The 12,307-nt window shown below is 42.0% G+C and overlaps 1 protein-coding gene and 1 long non-coding RNA gene across 2 annotated transcripts in view; both read right to left on the bottom strand.

Moving 5' to 3' along the window:
- The window catches only part of PPARGC1B (PPARG coactivator 1 beta), a 165,354-nt gene that overhangs the window by 150,940 nt on the left and 2,107 nt on the right, over positions 1-12,307 (bottom strand). The gene's annotated exons all lie outside the window — the stretch shown is intronic.
- Positions 8,945-11,279, bottom strand: LOC144586858 (uncharacterized). Its single transcript, XR_013541925.1, has 2 exons — positions 11,146-11,279; positions 8,945-9,805 (listed from the first exon to the last, which is right to left on the bottom strand). It is a non-coding gene; the product is annotated as an uncharacterized LOC144586858 (long non-coding RNA).

The raw sequence follows: 12,307 nt of genomic DNA, 5'->3' as shown, positions 1-12,307 counted from the left end.
TCTGGATATTATACTTTTAGACTTATCCCAAGCAATGTGTTTTTTTTTTCAACCACAAATGCTGATACAGTGGGGTCTTGACTTGAGAACTTAATCCGTATTGGAAGGTGGTTCTCAAGTCAAAAAGTCTGTAAGTCAAGTCTCCATTGACCTACAGTGCATTGAAAACCGATTAATCCTGTAACAGGCCGTTTTTGTTCCATTTTGGTTTTTTTTCTGGTCTGTAAGTCAAATCTCAGTCTGCAAGTCAAACCTAAATTTTGCGGCCAGAAAAGTCTGTAACTCAAAAAGTCTGTAAGTCAAGCCGTCTGTAAGTCAAGGGTCCACTGTACCTGTATGAGACATCATTCAGACTGATTGGCTGAATTGTCTTGTGATAACTACATGTGTGAAAGAACTTATAAATATTAAGAAATAGAACACAAAGGGAATCATTGCTCCTCTTTGAGTGTGACATCAACCATCTCAGTATTCTCCTTGCTCAGTAGGCACTGAACTGAATATGCACTGGAACAAATTTTACTGAGGTAAACACGGAATCTTCATCACTGTAGGTTTTTTTTAAAAAAAAATCTAGAGATGGCCCTGTCAATCTGCTCAATGTTTCTTATAATCACAGTATCAAACTAGAATACAATCAAAACCTGAACAAATCAGTAAAAGTAAGCCTGAAGGAAAAACCAAAATGAACTTTCTATTTTCTCCTGAATCAGAATATTTTCTAAAAGTCTCTGCTTTTTCAAAACACAGAACGGAACCAGCAGGAAAAAAACAACAGGTTCTCAGTTCAAAGTCACGATGAACAAAATAACAAAAAATGGAACATACACATACAATATACTGGTAAACAGGCGGGTCATTTCTTCACCTACTGAACAGATTTCCGATTGTATAAATAAAATTAAACTGTACAAAATAAAATAAATATAGTTAGACTCTTTTTCCACACACAGAACTGAATTCATGGAAAGTTAAGGTGCTTACTGGATGCCTGGTTGTGCAACTGGCACACAACCAGCACCTCACCAAATAGCCATGGTTGCTTCTACAATTTCCTGCCATGTATGGAAAATCCAAGAGGACACTGACCTTAGATTTTCTTTTTAAAAGATGTTCCATAGTATTTGTTTCTCGCACTTAATTGTAGCAGTTTTACACCTATTAGTTTACTCCAGCGCACTGTGAAAATGACTTAAAAATTTTCTGCCTTATCTTTACATTTTTTCGTGTCACCTCATGTAGGTGAACTTTTATTGGCCTGAACCAGCATGCCAAAGTACGCTGAGCCACTGTTTGAACTTTTACTGGCCTGAACCAGAACTAAATTGGAAAACTTCACTTGCCTCTGAAGTGGAACTGGACAAAATAAATATAATGGATTGACTGATTACATCTAGTTTGGCCTGAGGAACAGTGGGAATGGATAAAAGTAAGTTTTCATTGATGAGGTGGGTTTTTTTTTGTCTCCATTAATAATTTATACTTATAGATGTGGGAGCTTCAGAGCATAACTATGGTACCTGGAATATTATTTTGAGAGAAAAACTAGGAAAGTTTTTGCCAGCAACTCCACCTGATAGGACATGTGTGGCAGATTCTTAAATATCTTAACCTGGTTTCTGACGCTTTCCTCCACCTGGTGCTCTCCAGATGAGCTGAACTACAAATCTCACCAAGTCGAATACTACTACTTTGCTATCCTGTACAACGTTATGCTATGCTGGCTGGTGATTGTGAGAAGTGTAGTCCCATCAATCTGTATACAGTAGTACCAGGTCCCACTAGGAGCTGCATTGCAACACAAGCAGGTAGTTGTGTTGGTACTGTAGCCTTCTCAGTTCCAGCACACAACAACAACAACACAACAACAACAACATATATTTATATACGCTATACACATACAGGGATCAGAGTCAAATAGGATACATAAGATGACAACTGCATTATTAAGCCTGGTAATGAACCTTTGTAGTGCTGATCATCTAAACATCCTGACACCAGGTACAGTAATTACACTAAGGTTGAATGTCTATCACTGATACACAACAACTAGGCTTTTCTTTTTGACATATAGAAGAAAGGAATCCTGTTTCAAAAAAAAAATTGGCCGCCGCAAGACTTTTTTGTTCTGTATTGTATTTATTATTCTAATCTGTATTTGTTATACAGGCTGAAACATCAGCCAAGGTCTAAGAGCAATTCCATTCAATTTAAGACCATCTCCTCCTCTTTGCAATACCTGTGGTCACTCAAAAATGTCAATATTGTGAGGACACATTTAAACACATTAAGGCAGGGGTAAGGAACAAATGGCGATCCCTATGTTGCTGGAATACAGCCCCAGTCAATCTTCACTAGCACAACCAACGTGGGAATGATGGCAGTGAAAAAAATAGCTGTAGGGTCACACATGGCCCATCCATGCAACAGGGAAATGTCCTGCACAGGTCCCCAACAGGTGAACAGGAACTGCACAATAGGTTCCTTTGAAAGGTAAGCTGCGCCTTTCTATGGAAAGGTTTATCTGCCCTCAGCAAAGTCAGTTAATCAAGACCACAACGATTAACCAAGAGGAATTTGCCCTTATGTTTCAATTATATTTACCTAGTAAGTTTCCAGCATGCCTGGAAAGCTCTCTTTTCATTTTGCTTTCATTGCAAGATGCTTAAATTCCAGGTGCATCAGCAGTCCCCACCGACCGTCTGCCCACTGCAATCGGAAGCATTTGAAATCCAGCCCATCACAGATGAAATCTCTGCTCCTCAGCAGAAATGGAGCCCACTGAGGGCCAATATGTTAAGTTACTTCTTTCTATGAAATTACAGATGTCATCACACCCTTTAAAACCTATCCTGTGAAAGGATTCTCAGGGAGGTTGCCTTTTACTGCCAGACCACTGGTCCATCTCATGTACCAGTGTTTTTGATCCAACCAGATGAGTTGCCTCCTCTAAGAAGTGAATTTTGCTCAGTGGTAGTTATGGCTGCCCTTTTCCTTAAATCCTGCTGCATGACTACATGCCTTAATTATTGTTCCAATTATAGATCATTTTATGGGCAGGATTACAATCCGGGTTAAAGACAAAAAGAGAAAAGTTAACTAGATTCATATATAAGATGTTATAGCCCACTTTTATCAGACACATAAGGATTAAAACAATCTCACCCTGGACATTCAGAAGATATACAACCCAGCTGTTGAAATTACTTCTATGCTACTCAAGGGTTTTCGCTTTGTACAGATAAGCATCACTAACTGCTAAAGTCCTTGCATTAATGGGAAGCTGATTTTTTCCTTTTCTCCACTGGCCCTGACTTTCAGTGCTGGCAAATTACACGATAGGTATTTGCCCATTTTATGCAATCTTAAGCACCTTGCAAGACAACTGGTGTGCATTCTCCACCCTCTTGTTACCCACGCCACCAGTGTCAGGCTAGTGTGTGTGCAATGGCAATGTGATTAATAATCTGAATCCTTGGGATCTGAGTTTTATCAATGCTCTATCGGCATTCAAAGAGGCACACCAGAGTCTCCACAAGTGGTTCGGTTGGTTGAATTCAGATACAGCACGGATGATAAATTAGAATCAGACTCTCTCACACACGGCTGACTCCGCTTCAGTGGGAGAGACTTCTCTAGACAGTAGGAAAGATGTTGTACTCAGAAAACAGTATATTACAAGTTCTCCCCAATCAGACGGAGGAAAAACAAGAATGGCAGCTAGGTTTTCCATGTATATCAGTGGCACCCAAGTCTCCTGCAGAGCTTTACAACCCAATCCCTTCCTGTGTTTACTCAGAGGAATGGCTACCCACTTCAGGGCTGCTTACTCCCAAAGAAATGCAGTCTTGGTCAACAATGCTGGGTTCTCTCCCATTTTCATGCACTTTCAGAGACTGCTGATAAAAAAAAAAAACTCCATGTGATAAGAAACACCTTTCACTTTAGGTCCTAGCTAATGAATCACTTCAAAAAAAGAGTGTCCTTAATCTTATTTATTTATTCTTATCAGAGTGTTGTACAATTAAAAATTATGGATGTTTATGAAATATAGGTAACATTAAAAACGAATTGAAAAGTTAAGATCAACTATTTTTGACCAGAAGTAGGCCATGTTGAGCATTAACTGTGGAAGGGTGCCCTTAGGAATTACTCAGCTAGATCCTATATGTATGTGTATGACTAAAATCCCAGATTGCTCAATGTGACTTAAATTCAAAAGTATCTCTCTAGAGTTATGCTTCCATTTGGCTTTTAATTGAGCCTACCAGACCCTCACCCATTCTGTGTAAGAATCAGAACTTAGAAACCTACTCTTTTAGACTCTAGCTCTCCATTATTCTACAGCAGCCAGCATGGTCACTGACCATGCCAGCTAAAGCAGTGGTCCCCAACCTTGGGCCTCCAGATGTTCTCAGACTACAACTCCCAGAAGCATTCACCAACACCTCTGCTGGCTAGGATTTCTGGGAGTTGAAGTCCAAGAACATCTGAAGGCCCAAGGTTGGGGACCACTGAGTTAAAGGATTCTGGCAGTTGTCTGGGAAAGTAACTTTTTGTAAGGTCTGATTAAAAGCTGTGGTCTGTGAACTCTTTTGCACTCTAACCTTGACCAGGTTTACTTAGAAGCCAGGCTGGCTGATTTCAGTGGGGCTTAAGTTTCAGTGAATAAGCTCAGGTGTGACGGCTGAGGAACAAAAGGCAGGTGAAAGGGCACAAGCAGCAGCAGGATGTCACCATCACTAACATTTGTCTGAAAGAGGGACAGAGCTTTTTAACCCAAGAAGGTTCCCTTGGAAAAGTGTCTCCTTTCCCATTGGCTTCTCGTTGGCTGTGCTGCAGGCAGTACATTCATAACTTTCAGGAGTGGAGGAATGGAAAAACATCTTAATTAAAAGAAACTAGGCCTGTACTCATGTTACTGCCAATGCTAGAGGCTCCAATTTTAAGCTAAGCCATCTTTTATTGCTCCCTTGAGCACACAAAAGAAAAAAAGAAACGTATACTACTATCTAGGCCCAGCAGAAATGAAGGAGAAAAGGCATTTCAGACTCCTAGTTCCTCTACCACACCCCACCTGATCTACCTTACAATACATTTGGGGCTGAAAAGCCCCTTCTGTCCCATCATCCCTCTCTTCCTGCAACTGACAACAGAGTCTGTAATGTTACCTTTTGGACTATAAATTCCAGAAACCTGGCCATGGAATACTGGGAGAGGAAGGTTTTGTTTTCTGGGGGGGTTTTTTAACTGTTTTCCCCCAAATTGTCCATAACCAGGGTGGGAATTGTGTAGCCTGGGGGCCACTGCATGCAACCTGTGGAGTTCCCAACACTTTAAAAAAAACTGTGCCAAAACTAGAGAATTGCGCCTCCCCAGGGATCTGATTTTCAATTTAATTGCTACTCTGCAATTAGATTTCAGGCAGCAATCTTCCCCGCCCTTCCAGTTTCAGGAAAAGGAAATCTGCAACCTTTGGTGTCTGCTGTGTGTGTAAAATAGGATGGGATGGTTTCTGAAACCTACACAGTTGGCCACCCTGACTTATAACAATGACGGAATGATCAAAATTGTGAACCTGTTCTCTACTGCCTCAGGTTTGCTAGGCAGGGAACCAAGTTGACTTTTACTAAAACGGAGAGAGCTAAAAATATAGCTAGTTGACACTTTTTACAGATAAGTGATTCAAAGCAGGTTACATTCCATAATAACGTGCATTTGACCTTTTGCCAATGATCACTTGTGTTTCAAGATACTGGGACTTACTTCTTCGCTCCAGGGATCCTTCCATCCAACTTCCGCCTTTCGGCTGCCAGATGCAGAACTTTGCAACAACCCAGGAGGAGTGGGCAACCGTATTTGGTTGGCATTTTAATGCAAGTTTACTCAGTCTAAATTCTCCAGTCCTAAATGCAAAGGCTTCTGCCCCCTGCAGAGATTTAAATGTATGGGTGGGGGCTTGGCTCTGGTGAGCCACATTGTCTAGGCCAAAGGAAGAGGCCCGCTGTGCACACAGAGGCTGATGCAAGAGGGGATTGGTTTGTGGAGGCCTGAGCAAATTGTTCAAATTACCCCCCCTTCATGGGCAGCCCTACAAGAGGCCTTTCTCACTAGAGAGAAGCTCTTCACGTTAGAGAGAAGCTCTTCCTACCTGCCCTGCCCACAAGATGTGTTTTCAGGCCACTGACTACTTCCTTATAAACACATACTTAAAACAGCTTAGAGTCAGCTAGCATATTGCTTTTGTGCTATGAACCCATTGTTCTTTTACAATTCATACTTTTTATTATCATGTGGGTTTCCTTTTACTGTCACAGACTACCTTGTGCCTGCATTGCAGAGCAATTCCATTATGAATAAATGATGTCAGATAATGCACTTAACCTGAACATGGAGGCTCCATCAAGACACTGGGACTGCCAGAAATGCACATACCTATCCTCTGTGAATTTGTCTTCTTAGGTTTAAAGTCACCTAAACTAAGAGTCACCAGTATGTATGAAAAAGGTGTGGAAACAGTGCATAGATAAATATGTTGGTACAGACTCTCAAGATTATACAGAGATAACTTGAAATGACTGGAATTATTCAGAATTATGTCCTGTCAAGTCAATTCTGACTTATGGCAAACCTTTCCATGCTTTTCTAGGTAGTAATACTCAGGAGTGGTTTCCTCTGGGGGCATTCTTGTGTATCTTGCCCAAGGCCACACAGGTTGCCTCTTCTCCCTGGAGGAGACACAATCAAACTCCCAATCTCTGGCTCTGAAGTCAGAGACTACCCAAGGCACTGAGCTATCTAGCTTCTTGATATGTAGTCTTGGTTAAATAAATATTTACCCAACACCATGCCAAGTATCCATGGCCCCTTTCAGCCTTTAACAACCCATTATGATATAGCTATTCTACACATGTATGTGCTTACTGTCAAGGAACAACTTTGAGGGAAATGCTTTTGGGATAAAATATACAGAAGGTACTATGCTGACTACTCAATAAAACCGAACAGGTAATAGATCCTCTTTTAACACACAACACTTATCAATCTACCCGCTTTTAGCAGGTGTTTCTATAGAAAACCTGCTTTGCCTAGAAGACAGGAAAAATTATTTGCAGCCAGGAATGCCTGCCATGCACAGCAGTGCCCACAAGCCAACTCTGGAACTGGCTGCCTGGTTGACATTCTGCCAGGCTTGCAACACTCTCCTAACCCGCCCTTCTACCAGTGAGACCACTTTATTCTGCATGGTGAACATAAAGCATAATATATATACAGTATGTATATGTATATGTATATGTATATGTATATGTAGATAGATAGATAGATAGATAGATAGATAGATAGATAGATAGATAGATAGATAGATAGATAGATAGATAGATAGATAGATAGATAGATAGATAGACAGACAGACAGACAGACAGACAGACAGACAGACAGACAGACAGACAGACAGACAGACAGACAGACAGACAGACAGACAGATAGATAGATAGATAGATAGATAGATAGATAGATAGATAGATAGATAGATAGATAGATAGATAGATAGATAGATAGATAGATAGCAGTTGCCACTGTGCCAATCTAAGATATGCAGAGTTGCAGAAGTAGAAATACCCAGGTCCCTTTTTCTTACTGTTGCCTGTTGCTAGATACCATACACTGATGGATTTTTATGTTCAGTTTTCTTGTACATAACATGAAGCAGCTACTAGTCAATACACCAGTTCCTAGCTGAATGCAATGCGGATAGCCAGCATAGTGTTTGTGAGCTGACAGTTGTGTTCCAGGGATCTTCCATACCGTAGATTACAGCAGCCAGCTGAGAGACACTAATGACGGCAACTGCATTAAACTGTGTCCATTGCTGTCCAGATTTTGGGAAGCTGCATATGATGCATTTCTGGATCATGGCTCAGACAAGCCCACATGCCCTGTGCACACAGGTCAGCCCACAGCCATATAACAATCCATGGGGAGGAATGTCATTCAGCTTTTAGCCAACAGGAGTCTGATGTTGTTGACAGATTTTGGTTCATTGATTAGATGTCTCCGTTGCAGAGTCCCAGAAGCAGAAACTCCACAAACATTAAATTCCAAATATGAGTTCCTTGGGGAACCCTGGCTCAGGAAACTCTCACTTGCCTATCTCTCTGAGGAAAAACTTCCTCCTGGCTGCTGCCGCCCTCAATTTATATGCCCACTGGATAAACAGAAGAATCCTGTTCTGTACAGCTGTCAGACACTAAATTCACACCTCTTTGAGTGGGGTCCTTGTTGAAACAGCAATTCAGATTGAGTTTCACTTATAACATAATGCAGTACAAAAGCATTACTTCCAGAGCTTATGCGTTCCATTGTCTTGCCTTCCCATAACTACATCATTTTAGTCTTGTACTCAAAGACTGTAACTACAAATAAATCCCAGCAGTCTGAACGGAAAGTAACCATGGCACGCTAGCCGTGTGCAGGCAGGCGTTTGTGACAGAAGGGACATTCGGATGTGCCATCCCCTGCCTGCTATCTGAAGTATTACAGTCTATAAGAGACTATCTGTCAATTCTTATGAGCAGGCAGCCTCTGAACCTTTGACCTTTATGAGGCAGAACAAAACAAAACCCTGGACAAACTTGAGAAAATCTGGTGTGATTTTCTGGAGGTCTAATGTGATCTAGAAGCCATTTGGACTCCCCCAGATAGAAAAGAGAAGTGAATTATTTGTTCAGTTTTAAGCCAGAAGAAACATCTATGGGCAAAATTTACGAGCTGTAATAAGAGCTGTGCGAAGCTGGGGTGTTGTTGTTTATAACTTCTTTAAAATGTCCAGTTTCATCCTCATTTTTGTTTCTCATATATATATAACGACTGTGGGAAGAAGGGTGTGCGGCCTAATGAAGGGGTGGGCAGGCAAGAAGCAGCAGCAAATGGAAAATAAGAGTCGTTTGTATGTGTATAATTTTTATAAAAAAGTTCAACAAACATGAATAACATCAACAACAGTTACAGAAAGTCTACCACTGTCACACTCAGACCATGAGTGTATAATTTCAGTGCCACCAACAGTCATTTTTCAGATGTGCCCACAGTCCAAAGGCCGCAATCCCAGGGAATGGGGCAAAATCAGAAGTAGCAGGGACAAAGAGGCTAACTGCACATTCATTTTGTTTTATTTTTTAAATCTGTTAACACAATGTTTATGCACTATAATGTTTACTACAATTGTTTTTGTGACCTGGAAAACAGGTTTAACTGAAAAAAGTTTTAAAACAGACCACCACCCCGGCTTGCACATGCCACCCCTCTAGTGGACATTCTTAAAAATATATATATTGGGAGGTATGGGATCTCAGAACTTTTTAAGTGGAATTCCAACCTCCTCAAATCATGGGCAAATTGCTCATTGTGCCCCCTAGAAGTTACAAGGGGCATCCTGATAAGTGTGGGAAGTTTCCCAAAATATTATTTTCATTATGGCAAGGAATGAAGGGGCTGGAATCCCCCAGGGTTGCTCCCAGCCTACAGCCTTGGAGGCTGCACATAGAATGAGACCTGTACATTGCCCATCTTTGCCTTAGAGCAGTGGTTCTCAAACTTGGGTCCCCAGATGTTCTTGGACTACATCCCCCCAGAAGCCTTCACCACTAGCTGTGCTGGCCAGGATTTCTGGGAGTTGAGATGAGGACCAGAAAAAGACCATCTGGAGGGTTGCTCAAGTTGAGGTGTGACTATAGCTACTCAAGTTTGAATACACGGAGGCGGTGGCTTCAATGGTTTCATCAAACACCATTCAAGGCTGGAAAACCTGAAACAAGTGAATGAGAATATGACACCTCTTCCCTTTTCTCCATTCTCTGCACAAATATAGAGGAAGGCAACACAACAAAACATAGCTCTTGCTTTCCCAAGCAGTAAAATGGTGTTCGAGAAGGTTTTCTAAAACCATCTGTAGCTCATTCTTCCAAGGAATAACTTCCCTGCTCTGTCCAAGGAAAAAAAATTGTTTGCCTCATTTAACTGGGAGAGACGAGCTGCATTCAAACGACAGCTCACACAAGCCAAAGGAAAATGATGCTGTTCTATGAAACTGTTGTAAGTATGCGTGCATCTGGGGGAAAACAAACCATCTCATTTTGGTCAATAATAGTTTACTTCGCCCACCACTAATTAATTGAGCTGTTAGCAGGTTGCTGAGAATAAAGAGGAAATAGTGCCCAAGGAAACTCCGAGTGGCAGCCTGTGTTACTATTATTATTTTCCCTTCAGCAAATGAAAAAGTCAAGCTGTTATTCTCAGTCACGTATAAGGAGACTGAATTCTCCCACTCTTATCGCCTCAGCAATGTATGCTCAGAGCTCCTGACACTTGGCAACACCTGATGAATTAGCAACAAGGATCACCTCCTCAAAAAACGAGAAGCCCAGAATGCGTTGGGCCGGCCTGCATGTAAATCATACATTTCACACAGCTTCACGAGAAGACCATTTTGCTGAACAGCCCGGCTGCAGAGGAAAAGGTCTTTAATATCTATCTGCTGCAAATGCAGCCATTTGGAGAAGCACCCTTTCCCTCCATCCATGAGAGCTATCAAGGTGTGTAAGGCAAATGGGGCAAACGTTCTGTGGCTCCTGGTCATCTGGGCTGTGACGTTCCAGCCTCTTGGAATACATTTCTACAATGCCACCGCAAAGAGAGGAAGTGGGAGGGGGGCGTCCACAGGATATGATAAGAAAAGCAGACGTCCCACATCCCACACACACACACACACACACACACACACACACACACACACACACACACGCACGCACGCACGCACGCACGCACGCACACACACACACACAAAAAGAGGGGGAAAACATTCATTCTCTTATCGCTTCCTAACATTTTAGGCTCTGAGGATAATCTCTGATCTTGTGCTGGAGCACTGGGGGCTTTGCAGCAGCCGCAGCAGCTTTCAGAGCAGCCCAACTGTTAAGGGAGGAGAGACTAGTATAGTATAGTAGTAATTCGGAGAGACGTCAGAGGCGAGCCTAGGAACCACCTCCCACTTAGAGAGTTAAAAGCAAAGCATGTGACAGCAGCCCAGGCTGGAACCTTCCCTGTAGTTTTGTCAGAGGTTAAGGTCCAAGTGGAAAGCACACTTACAACTTGAATCATTTTTCCAAAGAAGTCACATGCCACTCTCTCCCAAACCAGACTTTAACCCTTACACAACTGCAGAGGAGGAGAAAGGAGCATCCAAAGACTGAACACACTGCCAAGCTATGCAGAGAGACCTGAAGCAACAAAAAAGAGAGAGAGAGAGAGAGTGAAGATCGACCCACTACAGCCATTAATGTGATACGTAAGCTCTTTGAATTATATATTAGCAGGGATGCAACCTATGTAGAGACAGCTGCTTATACAACACAGATAATGAAGATACTCTTGCCTGTGCAATATCCTGATCTTCGGGGAAATTTTCACTCACTGGTCTTGTCAAACTCAGTGCACAGAACTCAGTTTTGTCTTCTCTCAGTAACATTTGAAAAAACTTGCATTTTACACAGCCAGAGAGCTAAGATCTCTCAAATACCACACAGCATGCAGCAATAATATTTGTTCTCCTCTCATGTATACAAAGACTACATAATTAGTTACAAGGAAGGAGATTATACAAGGTAACCAGGGTGCTTTATGCAATCCTAAACTCTTTTGTCTCAACTTGTTTTTTACTGACTCCTTCAGCTTCACCCTCAGACCCTTTCCTCCTTCCCTGTATCATGTAAATAAACTTTGGTAGGGCAGAAAAATACAAAATATTCTGCCCTTGTGTCTTTAATCTAGCTGTCAGCCTCTACTACTTAAGCCTCTGAAAAAGTCCCCCTAGCCAATACTTGTCCCATGATAAAACTGGAAATCTCCAGCACTAGTCCTGGAAGGAAGGTGCTCAGACTACGCTGAGCCTGGTTTGGAGCAGTTCCCGTCTGGTTCTGTCTGGCACATAAATACACATAACACCAGGGACGAGTTTGAGAGATCCAGACCAGGGCACTAACTGCTTGTTTGGGACTCAAACAAAGCTGACTCTCCTCGGCTCTTTTATAAGCAACTAGATAAATAAATAAACCCGAGACGGAAAGGAGGGAGGGAAGGGTGGAACTGCCACATCCCAAATCAAAGCCGTTTAGTAATTTCTCTCTCTATTCATGAGAAAAACTGGAAGGCAGTGGAACCGTAACCATGGAAAACTCCTTGCAATCGTACAAGGCTCGGGGCTTGAGAGATGCACGATTGGTCTTTGCAGCAGCGGCGGCGGCTCCCGAGC

Source organism: Pogona vitticeps, chromosome 2 (assembly GCF_051106095.1).
Source record: "Pogona vitticeps strain Pit_001003342236 chromosome 2, PviZW2.1, whole genome shotgun sequence".
In the NCBI taxonomy this organism is placed as follows: domain Eukaryota; kingdom Metazoa; phylum Chordata; class Lepidosauria; order Squamata; family Agamidae; genus Pogona; species Pogona vitticeps.
This window is presented reverse-complemented; position numbering and strand designations above follow the sequence as displayed.